The sequence below is a fragment of the Vidua chalybeata genome, chromosome W, assembly GCF_026979565.1.
Source record: "Vidua chalybeata isolate OUT-0048 chromosome W, bVidCha1 merged haplotype, whole genome shotgun sequence".
Classification (NCBI taxonomy): Eukaryota; Metazoa; Chordata; class Aves; order Passeriformes; family Viduidae; genus Vidua; species Vidua chalybeata.
Genome location: NC_071569.1, coordinates 1,581,928 through 1,596,452, shown reverse-complemented (window position 1 = coordinate 1,596,452; position 14,525 = coordinate 1,581,928). Strand labels below are relative to the sequence as shown.

Genomic DNA, 14,525 nt, shown 5'->3' with positions numbered 1-14,525 from the left:
TGTAAAAGACTTAACGTATACTTAATTCCCAGGCTGTATGTTATGTACTGGTTCACTTAGCTCCCTGCTCTGAGTTCCAGCCACATGTCTTTTCATTTTCTTTGACCTGTCTACTTAAAGCCACCATATAGGTCTCCTGCACTATTCTGGAAATAAAATGTGATCCTCTGTCTGGGAGTATTGTGACTGGAACTCCAAAAGCAGTATTATTTACTCTGGTCACCTAGACAGTTCTGGTGGGGAATGCTTCTGGCCACCCTGAAAATGTATTTCCCAATACTCATAAACACCGACACTCCCCTTTCCATGGGGGTTTTGAAAAGCCAATTTACCACTGCTGTCCAGATCCATGGCCCCTCCCAATCTGGCCAAGTTTTGTCTGGGGGTATTCTTGGGGTTAGTTTGGAGGCAAGGATCACACTGTCAGTTCACCTGAGTGATAGTGGCATATAAATTCCTGGCAATGATCCTTTCAATCAGATATGTGTTATAAAAAGCCTGTGGAAACTACCACTTAAAAGTCAACACTTCATTTCAATGCACTCTGTAACACTGGAGGCCTTGGTCATTCTGGGAAAGGAGCCGCACTTTATAAAAGCTTTTAAAGTAGTTCGGCCCCAGTGTGTTTTCTGGTGCTCCTCCCTCTACTAGTGACCACACAAATGGGGAGGGATTACCAGCTCCCCTTCAATGGTAGCCCACCCCTCTTGATTATATGTCCCTTTTGAATAGTATTATTATTATATTCTGGCTTACCTTTACGGGAAATCTGTCCATAATTACCTCACCTTTTTCTGCTTTCTTTGACTTTCCATCCAACAGCTCATTTCTTTTTTCCAATTCTGAGTTCACTCTCTGGTGTGCTTTAATATGCATACTTCCAGCAGCCAGATTATCTCTTGTGCATGTTTGATGTTCTTTCCTTGTGAGGTCAGCAGTCCCCTCTCTCTCTCTAGACAGCTCCATGTGCATGCACAATTCCGAATGCATATCTAGAGTCTGTATAAATGCTTATTCTCTTTCCTTTTGCCATTTCCAAGGCATGGGGCAGTGCAATGATCTTGGCCTTCTGTGCAGAGGTGCCTGTTGGTAAGGGGGCAGATTCTATTACCTCTCTGGTAGTGACAGCATGTCACTTTCCACTGGCCATGTAGCTACTCCTGTCAGTGAACCAGGTCTCTGCATCATCCAAAGGAGTGTCCTTTAAGTCTGGATGGCTGGAGTAAGTAGCTTCAGTAGTCTCCAGGCAATCGTGGTGTTCTGCTTCTCTTTGATTTCCACTGAGAAAAGAAACTGGATTGACAATTTTAGTTACCACTCTCTCTATATCATCTTGTACTATGATGGCTTGGTACTTCAGGAATCTCTGTGGTGAGAGCCAGTGGCCGCCTTTTACTTCCAGTACTGCGAACACTGTGTGGGACACTAGTACGGTCAATTTCTGTCCCAGGGTAACTTTGCGTGTTTCTTGTATATTCAGCACGACTGCTGCTACAGCTCTGAGGCAACCTGGCCATCCTTTGGCATTGCATCTAGTTGCTTGGAAAAGTAAGCAACTGCCCTCCGGTATGAATTCAAGTCCTGAGCCACACGGGAGAATACAAAGAATAGTTTACTTACATCTGGAAGTCCTAAAGCTGGAGCTGACATGAGGCACTCTTTAGCTGGTGGAAGGCCCCTGTGGCTTCCTTTGTCTACTGGAGATCTCTATCTGACGAACAGTCTGTAATTATAAACCCACAGCTGGCACCACCCTGCCATGCCTGTTTCTTTTTCTTTAATACTCTGTATCCTTGGAGTTCTAGGAAATTTGAAAGGCTTCTTCCTTCTTCCTGTGGAGTTTCCCAGCACTCTGGTTCTTTGCAAGTTGTTCTCCAAATGGAGTGGGGATTTTGAAGCCTTGAGGCACATGGACCATGTGAGCTAGGTTTTGTGCCCACTTTTAGGGCTTTTCTATTCAAATGCAAAAATTTTCTGGCTGGCTTCATGGATAGAGAGGCAATAGAAAGCATCTTTCAAATCTTACACAGTAAACCAGGTTAGTTCAGGTGTTAAACAAGTTAGTAAGGTATATGGATTTGCTACCACAGGATATAAATCTTTTGTTATCTAATTGACAGCCCTCAATCCTGTACTATTAATTACTGGGCGGATTTCTTCCCTATCTCTTTCAGGGGGTACTGCTTAATTTTCACTGTTTGTGTCTTTTCCTTAAGCTTGATTACTAGGGGGGGGGGGGGCATTCTTTGCCCTCCCTGGTACATCAGAGGCCCATAGCCCTGAAAATACTTGTCCTAATCTCTTCACTATTTTTCTCCTTATTTTCAGTGGCTGTTAATGTTAAACTTAATACCTCTATGTACCTTTGATCATTTACCTCCAGAGTAACCTCCTCATTCTAGAATGTTTAGCAAGTTGGGCATATACAAAAACTTGTAAATACCCCATTGTTACTTTAAAGGTTTGCAAAAGTATGCCTTCTCAGACTGGACAGTTATTCCCACTAAAGCTTTATTTAAAACTGAATATATGGCCCTTGTATCAATCAAAATTCCACCCTTTTCCTTTCTCCTGGTTCCACTGCCTCTCACAGAGGGGTCTGTTCCTTCTTAGTTCTGGATGAGATTGAACTGCCAGGAGGGGGATGGGTTCGAGTGGGTATACGTTTGGAGCCTGAGTCCTCTTCCCTTTTGGGGAGGTCCTCCTCATCCTCCCTTACCTTAGAAGGAGGCTTTTACAAATCATGTATGTTTTTGTGTTTCAGGATGATAAGCTTTGTCTGATTTTATACATCGCTGCCTTATACGGCATGCTGAACAACACATTTGATTTGCCTTCTCTTTGCTGTGTTTTCTTTTTCAAGAGCTAACACCAGTGGGTCAGAGGGAACTCTGAACCCACATTTAGTTACTCTGCCATTCTGGCTGATTCTTTAAGGTGAAAAACATATCAGCATACAAGACCTCACCTTATTTGCTTTCCCATCCTAAAACAACATTGACTGTGTCCTAGATTAGGGCAAATTTGGGAGAAGACCTCCGGAAAGAGCCCCCAGAAAGCAAACCCCCCACGGCCCCTCCCCCCACCTGGTTCGGGAAGGATTACTTCAGAGAGAAGTGGAAAAAAACCTGTTTATTTAACAAGTAAAACAGTCCCCAATACAAAAATCAACACCAGATGACAAAACTCTTTCACCGTTCTGAAGAGATGACAAATTCAGAAAGTCTCTCCTGGTCACCCAGCTATCAGTCTCCGGCGCTGGGGATGTCTGCTGCAGGTCACAAAAATGCAGACTCTCGGTGTTTCTTGATGTTTCCCAGGTCCAGGTCCAGAGCAGGTTCAGATGATATTCAGGAAAGGGAAAGGGAAGGGAAGAAGAAACAGTCCAGGGTAAAAATTGGACGGCCTAGCTAAACTAACTAAAAAGCAAAAGCAAGCAAGCCAGCAAGCAAGCAAGCAAGCCAAGCCAGCCAAGCCTCTCCTAGACACAGAGCATGGGGGGAGGTGAGCCGGCTGATAACAAGACAAAACAATCCTTCACTTTCAGAGTCAGTCCTGAAGGCACAGAACATAATATCAGGCATAAACAGAACACACGATTTGGGATACAAGCACCATAACGTCACCCTAGGACAGACTGCAATAAGGTATTATAAATCTTTTTATTTTCTGAGCAGCCCCTACTGGTGGATTTCTCCCAGTGAGCCCCCCCCAAAGGGGCTAGTCTGGGAACCTCTTTGCTCTGGTTAGTTTTCATTCCTTATACTCTTTTGTTTCCACCCAAGACTCACAGTCTTTTCTCAGTTTTTCTCACACACAGACGTCCAGGTGGCAGGTATCAGATGTGATCCTCCACACCTAAGCTTTAAGATCTCAGGTTCTGAATCGGCTTGATCAGGAACCTCCAATTTACACTTGGGGCATTGAACAGCAATACCAGCCCCTCTCACAAACTCTGTATTGCAATCGTACTCATGCAAGGTGCCAGCCTCTCAATGCACCAAAAACTCCCTTTCACAAAATCTCAGTCTTTTCCAGTTCTCTTCCTGCACAATCTAATTAAAGCATTGTTTCTGCTGACACTTACTTTGTTGCTCTGCAAAAGACTGTGCCTGTTACAGCAAAAACTCCGATATGCTCACAAACGCAGACCCCCCCTCCTTACTCCTTATCTCCAATTCCTGGGAGTCAGGGCTTAAGTTGCTGTGTGGGGGAGGAATTCCTGGAATTCCTCTATTTTGTTTTTCCACAGTTAAACATAAATCACCATACTGCAGGCCTTCTGCGTAAAATGCTACACTTGTTGCAAACCGAATCCTAAAATCTCCACAAACACAACCATACAATCACGAGAATCAAATTACCACAATGCGTGGGAAGAACCACACCAAGTTGCTGGGAAAGGTGGTATCTCTTAAAGCGCCCCCTTTTCTCAACACAACACAGCATACAACACTTCAGCATCTACCCACATCAGCTTCCTCTGGTCCCCACACACTCTGGACACACTCAGAATAACAGCACAGAGTAAAATTCCAGGAATCAAGTCTGAACCACTGGAGCAGAGGACCCCCCCCCCCCCCCCCCCCCCCCCGCCCCGTGTTCGTCTAATGACGGTTAAAATGTGCACCGTCTACACAAATCACCACCTTTAAACACAGTAAACATCCTCACCCACGTTTCTCCACTTGTTCCACTTCTCTGCAGGGCACTCCCTGCCCCCCAGCTTATCCCAGCCAGCGCCCCGGGCTGCACTCAGCCGCTTCAGTCGCGAGTAAAGCATCCCCCCCGCACTGCGTGTGCACTCACTCCTTCGTTCGTTCACTCCTTTTATACACCACGCACTCACACGATTACAAACACACTGACCGCACAATGTCCGGACACCACAAGCACACAAATTTCGGGTCCACTCGACTTCACCCCCAGAAGTCGCTAGCGGCCGCTCTATCGGAACAGTGAACATGTCTCCAGCCCAACCGCCCTATTGGCTGGGATGCTTGCAGGCACAGGAACGAGGCTGGGCACTCAGACATCTCTGAGTGACTGACCAGCAGTCCTGTCTCTCTCTCCCCCCAGGGCCCTTTTGATACATACAGTTTATCCACACACCAGCAGGTTGTTGCCTGTCTCTGCAGGTAGCAAGCTGAGGCAGAGTGGAGCCCCCTCCAGGGAAATTCCCTGGGGCGCACCAAGGAGGTCCATTCTCCCCTCTGCCCCTGCAAGGACAGAAACCCTCCTGCCTGGCTAGCCAAATGAATTGCAGGGAAAAATTAAGACCCCAAAATTCCAATAGATTTGTAGGGCACAGTATGTGTTTATTACAGCGCTGGGCGCATGCGAGGGATCTTTCCCCTTCAAAGGACATGCGTGCCCCCAAAAACTCCCAATCCTTTTTTATTACTCTAGGTAATTTACGTATTCCTAGAATATCACAATAGGTTCATGCATATTCATTCTTCTGATTTCATGTTTCACTTACAGCTAGTTACACTTGTACTCTGTTTTTGTCAGAAAGTACAGAGAGAACTCCTGGGTCACTCTGCGCTGTCTGTTTCAAGGTCCGAGGAGTCTTTCTTATCTCTTATCTCTTTAGCTTGGAAATTTGCGTTCTTTCTCCTTAGCTGGGGCAGTTTTGCTAGTGCTGCAGTTAGCAGACTAAACAGCATATTTTACTTATGTTGGCAAGCTCAAAGCGGCACATTTCACCTAAATCCAAATGGATTTCTACCCTGTTAAATTTTTACTCTTTTCTCGGGGGGGACAATCACTTGCAACAGACTGGATCTGTTGCATTATGTGCAATCCTGTGTTGCAAGGCATCTGGAGAGCGGTTTGGGGGGTCTTTCATGGATTACAATACCCCCTGAGCTTAATGTGAATGTCCCATGGATGTGGCCTGTGGGATTGGGGGTTCTACAGGTGGGCCAGTCTGTGTAAGGGAGGATGGGTGTTCACTGCCTCTGACCAGAGGTTACACCCGAAACCTCCTCCCTTCTTTTTCCTAGGCCTTGTTTGTTTTTTTCCTAGACCTGAGATGATTGAACAATAGCATCTTATCTAGGTGGTTTAATTTACAGTCCAAAGTCCCAGTCAGGTATTTTCAGGGAGGCTTCTTTGGTTGTAGTTTTTGTTATAATGAGCAAAACATTATATCAGTGTTTGAGGCATGAACTATTTCAGTCTCTGACAGGCATAAAGGAAAATTGAACTGAATGAGAATTGGAGTTTAAAGGGGACATGTCTCATAGACTTTATTCAGTTGTTTATGGACACAAAGTTTTGGGTCTACCTGTTCCTAGGGCATAACACCAAAGGCTATGATGACTATGAATCATGATTTGAAAGGGTTAAGATTTTAGCTGAGAGTTAGAACCAATTCATATTGAAGTTAGATACACCAACGATAGGTTAATGATTATTAGATGCTTAAGCTAAGCTAATTGTTATATTATGAGCTCATTTGTAGAAGGAAGTGGAGGAAGTGAACCATTATAGGAACATATTGAAACCAGTGGAACAATGCCCAGTACCTGGACTCTATGTCAATCCATCATGAAGCAGAGGGCCCTGGATTGTGCCAGAGGGTCACAGAGACCTGACGAAGACTTTCCTGACTTCATCCCTGGGACCACTGACCCAATTCAAGACCACCGACCCAATTCAAGAGAAGAATTGCGCACGTGTGAAGGACTAATAACCACATTTTAATACAAAGTGGGGATGGGAGGTGCTGGTGTTATGCATATGTATTATTTTGGGAAATAAATAGAAGGCAAAAATCTTTGTGTGGTGTGGTCACGCATTTCGGGGACGACCCTGCCCGTGCTGCCCACTGGTGTAATAAACATACCACTTTCTAACTTTGACTAGTTAGAGAGTCTTTGTCCATGATTTTCAGCTTTAACAATTCAATTGGCGAGCCAAGCCAGGGGGAGACTCTGCTCGGCTGTGAGACCAGTTTGGGATGTGGACCCCCTCGGGGCGCCCCCGGGATATTCCTGGAAGAGTGGGCTCCGCTGCCCGGACTGTTCATCCAGCAGCAGACAAGTGATTTATTAAAGAAATATGGATATTGATCTAGTACCGATTGTTGTATTGTACAGCTACGCAAATGGAGCAAAAAAGCTTTGTGAATTTGAAATGGGAGTTTCTGTTTCCTAAACCTAAAGCTGGAGTTACTATTCTGTATTTTTACGTATATTCACCCTTCCCCCTGAAGTTATTCCCATTGGATTTTACCTATAATATATTCATACAGGCATCGTTCCATTGCTTTCACCTCATCTCTTATTTTCCCCTATAAAACCTGTAACTCAAACCCAGACCATCGTCACTTGTATGTTGACGTTCGAGCAAATGCAACCTACTACATAGCAAGTGTCCAATCTCTTGAGTCTCTTTATCCCGGTCTTGATCGCACTCTCTAAACAACTCTGTCTGTATCAAACGAACCCACAAATGTGTTTGTTGCTTCTCTCTGGCTGATCCCGGAAGCGCCTGGACAGTGCCCCGGGAAAAAGGAGCCAGGCGAAAACAAGGAAGACAGAGAGAGAAAAGCCACACCGATATCCAACTGTGACGGACAGAAACTCTCTAACAGTTTAAAGTTAGAAAGTGTATGTTTATTGTGAGCCCGGGCAGCGTGTGGGATAGCTCCCAAATACACACCGCCCCTTTCAAATGATTACAGAGTCCTTTTATCCACACAGGTATTGAATACCCAAAATACAAATACATATTCATCATTTTGGTACATCCCATTCCTCGCTTCATATGCTAATCATTTCAAAAGCTATTAAGCATGTGTAGTTTGTTCCTTGAAATGGGTTGGTGGTCCCTTTCATGGGGAGGGGTCCCAAAATGAGGAAGTAAATGAAGTCTTCCTCATTCTGACCTTTCTACCTTTTCAATGCAAATATGACAAATGAATCTTGGTAGAACTCCCATTCTCTGTCTTCAATTGGTTTCAGAACAGAGGAGGCCCACAATTGTCTTATGTTCCTAAAAGGTATTTGTCAGTTTCTATATTCTTCATTACAAACCCAGCTAACTAAACATTGTGTTGACAAGCAATCAATTATTAGTTAACTACTAACTCTTAACTTCATCAAGGCCTACTCATTTATTTTAATTAACTCTAGTAAGGCTTATCTCTAACTAAAACCTTAGCTCCTCTAAAATCTCTAAATCTCTTAAAGTTTATGTTTCATTCCACACTTCTTTGAAATGAGTAAATTCTTTTACTCAATATATAGATTCCTCTTCATCTGCCCAAGACATGTGTCTACTGTCTCTTAAGACTAAACCATATGCTTTTGATAGCGAAGATAGTGCCGTCATTTGTTGTATCATCTTCCAATTCCAAACAAGTATCATAATAGACAAAATCCAGCTTATAGTAACTAAAATAAGCAACACAATGATAGGATGAATTAAAGTATTAAGTATGCCGGTTGCTGTTGATGACCATCCAAAAAGCACATCCCACCAATGATAAGACAAGTGTTCCTCAAGTCGTTTAAAAACTCCTTTGATGGTTTCTGTGTCATGGTGATTAGTGATTAAAGTCTTTTTCCCTGCGTCTCTAATCCCATTCAAAATTTCTCTCAATTCTTGATGTTTTAACAACTGAGCAACTAAAGTCAAATTCATTCCTATGGGCACAGGCACTATTTCTTGTACAGTAACGAAATTGGCTTTTATATACTGGTGTGATACTACAAGTGCCCGGTAGGAGAAGTCACATCCCTCAATTTTGACCAAGTTACAGACACATAAATTAAACTGAGTCTCATTCATGCTTAGGTTGTCTATCATTACGGTGGGGCATGCTGTCCTGAGACAGACACAACCTTGTCCTATATATACAAGCAAAGTTGTTTGATTGCCTGAATGTGTTTCGAAGTGGCAAATGCTTTGGTCTGTATCCAGACATGTGTCTTTATTACTCTCTAATGTCCCCTCACATATGTACCCCAGTTGCTTCCTCATGGAACAGGGCTCTAGGTTGATGGTTTGCCACTTTCCTCTAATTTCTCATGCCCATGTTCTATGTTCAGAAGGATACAACACAGTCCCTTCATGGTTTAATACCAGGGGAACTATTGGGTGAATTAAACTCACTGATGCATTATGTATTGTTAAAACAAAGGCTGTTACTTTACTAGTCATAGAGTTATAAGTAAAATTGACCAAAGTCCAACAAGCTTGCAGTTCCCTTTCTATATCGGATGCAGTATCCCAAACAATTTTACGGAGTTCAGCGGGGAATAGTCCTTCTCCGCCTTCCCTGATAACTGCAGCAGCTACTGACTGCATCCATAGTTGTGCTTGAGTACACCCAAGAGCTAGTGAAACATTTTCACTGGCTGTGCCTAATGCATTAATTATTACTTCATGGTCTTGCTCTTCGGTATTCTCCCACTCTGGTAATACTTTGGATAACTTCCAATGGTTGTCACCTAGTGCTAATAGGGAGGACTGTAAAGGTTGCTGTAATTTAACCAAGTCATTCCCCACTGTGGTTAATTTATTCATCAATACTTCTGAATCTATGGTGTTTAGCACTCCCAGTCCAGTCCCTAGCAGCCCAGTGAGATCCCTTTTACTCTTAAAGTTAGAGGGCATTCGTTTTTGAAGCCAAGTGGTCCAGTCCATGAAAGGATTTCTGAGAAATGGGGCACACTCTGGCCGGATGTCCGAAGCATTTACTTGTATTCCCATTTCTACTCGCTTCAGAGACCATTCTGGATTGACCAGCAGTTTCTGGATTCCTGTTTTCTTAATAGCATACGGCCCAATTCTAGTAATTGTGGGAGCTATAGGCTGCTCTTCTACTTCTGGGATAATTGGTCTTTGGGTAGTGACAGCTTTCTTTTGTGTTGGTGGGGTAGTTCTAGTCCTGTTCTTATGATAATCAATACATACTTGAGTGATGTTAAAGTCAAGATCATACGTCTTATTGCACATCCATCTAGTTTTAGCCTAAACTCAGGACATTTACTCAAACATTTGTCACAGCATTCAGGGCTAATCCAAATGAGTTTCATGGGCGGATAATAAGCCTCATGGAACCCATCTTGCACAAATGCATAATTACATCCCCAAACATTTCTCCCTTCCCACAAATGTGCATTTGTGACCTTTAGAATCTCGTTTAGGGCCTTATGAGAGTGGGGATCGTAGGCCCTTCCTTGGCACCAGTATATTCCAATTACATTGTTACCTGCGTGATATTGTATTGGCTCCTCTTACAACTATAGCAGTGGCTATAATAGTTACGACCTTCTCCATTATGTCCATGATTTCTATAGGTCCATTTATTCGCTGTTCCAGGTGAGCTTCAGCTTCAGTTCGTTGTTGCCTGGTGTCACTTTCCAGACTCCCTCAGGGGCTTTCTTCACTCAGGAGTGATGGATCCAGGCCTTCTGTTCTTTGATCTTGATTGCAGTAAAGGTGGTGAGGAGCACCTGGAATGGTCCTTCCCACTGCGGTTCCAAGGTATTTTCTGCAAAAGACTTAACATATACATAATCCCCAGGTTGTACATTGTGTACTGGTCCATCTAATTCTCTGTTTTGATCTCCAGCCACATATTTTTCAACTTCCCTCAGTTGTTTATTCAGGGCTACCATATACTTATGTAGGGTTTCCTCCCCTACTTGTGTTGGTGTGGTTCCTTCTTGAACTGCATATGGCCTCCCATATACTATTTCAAAGGGGCTCAGTTTTTCTTTTGTCCTTGGTTTTATCCGGATTCGCAATAATGCTAATGGGAGAGCCTGGGGCCAAGGTAGGTTTGCCTCTTGTCCCAATCTCACAATTTGTTGTTTAATGAAATGATTCATCTTTTCCACTTGGCCACTTGATTGAGGATGATATGGGGTATGTAGCTCCCAGTCTATCCCCAGGTGGTGGCTAATCTGTTGCACTATTTTGGAAATAAAATGCGGCCCTCTATCTGAGGATATGGTGGCTGGAACTCCAAACCTTGGTATTATTTCTTGCAACAGTGCTTTGGTTACTTCTCATGCTTTAGCTGTCCTAGTAGGAAAAGCTTCTGGCCAACCTGAAAAGGTATCAGTCAATACCAGGAGGTAACGATATTCCCCCTTCCTGGGTAATTCTGTGAAATTGATTTGCCACTGCTGCCCAGGTCCGCAACCTTTCCCAATTTGTCCAACTTTAGGCTTTGGGATGTTTTTAGGATTAGTTCGGAGGCAAAGGCTACACTGACGAGTTACTTGTATAACTGTGCCCTGTAGTTTTCTAGCTAAAATTTTTCCTTTCAGATGGTTATACAGGGCATCTATTCCCCAATGTGTCTTTTCATGTTCTTTCTGCACTAATGACCACAACAAATAGGAAGGCACTATAAGTCTCCCTTCCTCTGTTACAGCCCATCCTTCTTGATTATAATTTGCTTTTCCTGCCTTAATAAGTTTCTTATCCTTTTTATTGTACACTGGCTTACCTTCAATAGAAATCTTTCCATCTGAGATCAATGTTGCCTCCACTGTCTCCTCAAATACCTCACCTTTGGCTGCGTCTTTTGCCTCTCTGTCTGCTAGCATGTTCCCTTCTTCTAATTCAGAGCTCACTTTTTGGTGTGCCTTAATGTGCATGATGGCTACCTTCTCAGGTAGTTGTACTGCATCTAGTAGTCTCAATATCTCTTGTGCATGTTTAATATCCTTTCCTTGCGAATTCAATAGTCCTCTCTCTCTCCAAATGGCTCCATGTGCATGAACCACCCCGAATGCATACCTTGAGTCCGTGTAGATATTAATCTCCTTTCCTTTTGCCAGCTCTAAGGCTCGAGTTAAGGCGATTATTTCAGCCTTCTGTGCAGAGGTGTTTGCTGATAAGGGTCTAGACTCTATTACCTCTCTGCTTGTGGTAACCGCATATCCAGCATGCCTTTTTCCACTGATGACATAGCTGCTTCCATCAGTAAACTATTTCTCAGCACCTTCGAGTGGGATGTCCTTCAGATCCGGGCGGCTGGAGTAGGTGGCTTCAATGATCTCCAGACAGTCATGGATCACTGGTTCTCCCATACTCCCGCTGAGAAAGGAAGCTGGATTCACAATGTTAGTTACCACAATTTCAACATCATCTTGTTCTACTAGTACAGCTTGGTACTTCAGAAAGCTCTGTGGAGAGAGCCAATGTCCCCCTTTTGCCTCAAGGACTGCAGACAATGTGTGGGATACTAGCACAGTCATCTTCTGGCCCAGGGTGAATTTGCGTGCTTCCTGGATGTTCACTGCTACTGCTGTAACGGCTCTGAGACACCCTGGCCATCCTTTAGCTGCCGTATCCAGCTGTTTGGAGAGATAAGCCACTGCTTTCCGATACGGGCCCAAGTTCTGTGCTAATATTCCCAAGGCAATCCCTTGCTTTTCATGGGAAAACAAGAAAAATGGTTTACTCACATCTGGAAGTCCTAAAGCTGGAGCTGACATGAGGGCCTTCTTTAGTTGGTCGAAGGCTTGGGTTGCTTCTCTTGTCCACTGGAGATCGCTGTTCCCTTCTGTGATCAGGGCATATAAAGGCTTAACAAGCAACCCATAGTTATAAATCCATAGCCTGCACCAACCTGTCATGCCTAGAAAGGTTCTAAGTTCTTTCACTGTCTGAGGTCTCGGGGTCTGGCATATTGCCTCTTTGCGATCTTGGCCCAAGGTCCATTGTCCAGCACTCACTTAATAACCCAAGTAAATGACTGTTTGCCTCACTGTCTGGGCTTTCTTCTGGGATACTTGATACCCTTGCAGGCCCAAAAAGTTTAGGAGGCTTTCCGTCCAGTCCACGCATGTTTCCTGGGTCTGGGTGGCTATCAGGAGGTCATCCACATATTGGAGCAGCTGCCCTTCTCCTGGTGGAGGTTCCCAAGACTCTAAGTCCTTGGAAAGCTGTTCCCCAAATATAGTGGGGGAGTTCTTGTATCCCTGTGGTAGTACACACCATGTGAGCTGATTCCTCCGTCCAGTTTTGGGGTTCTCCCATTCAAATGCAAAAATTTTCTGGCTGGCTTTGTGGAGAGGGAGGCAAAAGAAAGCGTCCTTCAAATCTAAAACAGTAAACCAGATTAGTTCAGGTGTTAAATGAGTTAACAAGGTATAAGGGTTAGCAACTACTGGATACAAGTCTTCAGTTATTCTGTTAACAGCCCTTAAGTCTTGTACTAACCTGCATGACCCATAAGGCTTCTTTACTGGCAAAATGGGAGTATTAAAATCAGTTTGACACTCTTTTAACAGTCCTATCTGCAAAAAGTTTTCTATAATTGGGCTAATCCCTTCTCTTCTTTCTTCAGGGGGTATTGTTTAACCCTCACTGGTCATTCCTCTTCCTTGAAGCTTGATTTGTATAGGTAATGCATTCTTTGCTCTCCCTGGTATATTAAAAGCCCATACCCCTGGGAATACTTGATCCATTATTTTCTTGAAGTTTTTCTCTTCTTCATTTACAGGTTTGATTTCCTTGGTTATTAACATTAGGCTTAACAACTCCAGGTATTGTTGGTTCTTTACCTCCAAGCTAATCTCTCCATTTTTAAATATTATTTTTGCATCCAGCTGCTCTAGCAGATCCCTGCCCAAAAGTGCAGATGGAGCATTAGGCATATATAAAAATCGTTGAATTCCCCATTGCTTTCCCAATTTATACTTTAATGGTTTGCAAAAATAAGCCCTTTCAGATTGACCAGTAGCCCCCTTTACCATAACATAATCATTTGTTAGAGCTATTAGGGCCTTATTCAACACCGAAAATGTTGCCCCTGTGTCCACTAAAAATTCCACTTCTTTTTCTTTATTCCCCAGTTTAACTATAACCAGAGGGTCCCCTAGGGCAGGGCCCTCCGGTCCTCCTCAGTCCTCCTTCACATGAGCAACCACCCTTCCTCCCCCCCCCCAGTCACTTTTTCTCTGTTCATCACCCCTTCTTCGTTCCGGGCACTGGTTTTTCCAGTGTCCAAACTTCTTGCAAAATGCACATTGATCTTTTCCCGGTTGGGGTGGTCCTTGTCTTGGTGGGTCTTGCTCATGCTTCTCCTTTCCTTCCTCCCTTACTACTGCTACTAATTTCTTCATCCCTTGTTTATATCCTTCCTCCCAATTATTAAAGACTCTCCATGCTTCATCCAATAGAGTCTCCAAGTCTCGGCTGTTTGGGCCCCGGATCTTCTGAAGTTTCCGCCTAATATCTCCTGTGGATTGTCCTAAAAATAAATTTATTAGTTGTTGTATTCCTTCATCTGATTCAAGGTCCAGGGTGGTATACCTCTGCATCGCGTCCCGCAGGTGATCTAAAAATGCAGAAGGTGTTTGAGAGGGACCTTGTTTAACAGCATATAAGGCTGACCAATTTGTGGTCTTAGGAATTGCTCATTCTAATCCTTTCACTATAAAGTCTTGATATCTCTTAAGCTGTGCTAATTCAGGGACTGTGGATGCCAGCCTGGTCAGGGAGAGAGAAACGGCAATCGTTTCTCACAGTGGCTTGTGAGAATTTTT

General features: G+C 43.8%; 1 pseudogene; it reads right to left on the bottom strand.

The window, feature by feature from the left end:
- LOC128802368 (uncharacterized) overlaps positions 1–14,056 on the bottom strand; it is a 53,772-nt pseudogene extending 39,716 nt beyond the window's left edge.
- Positions 14,057–14,525: the final 469 nt, after the last annotated feature.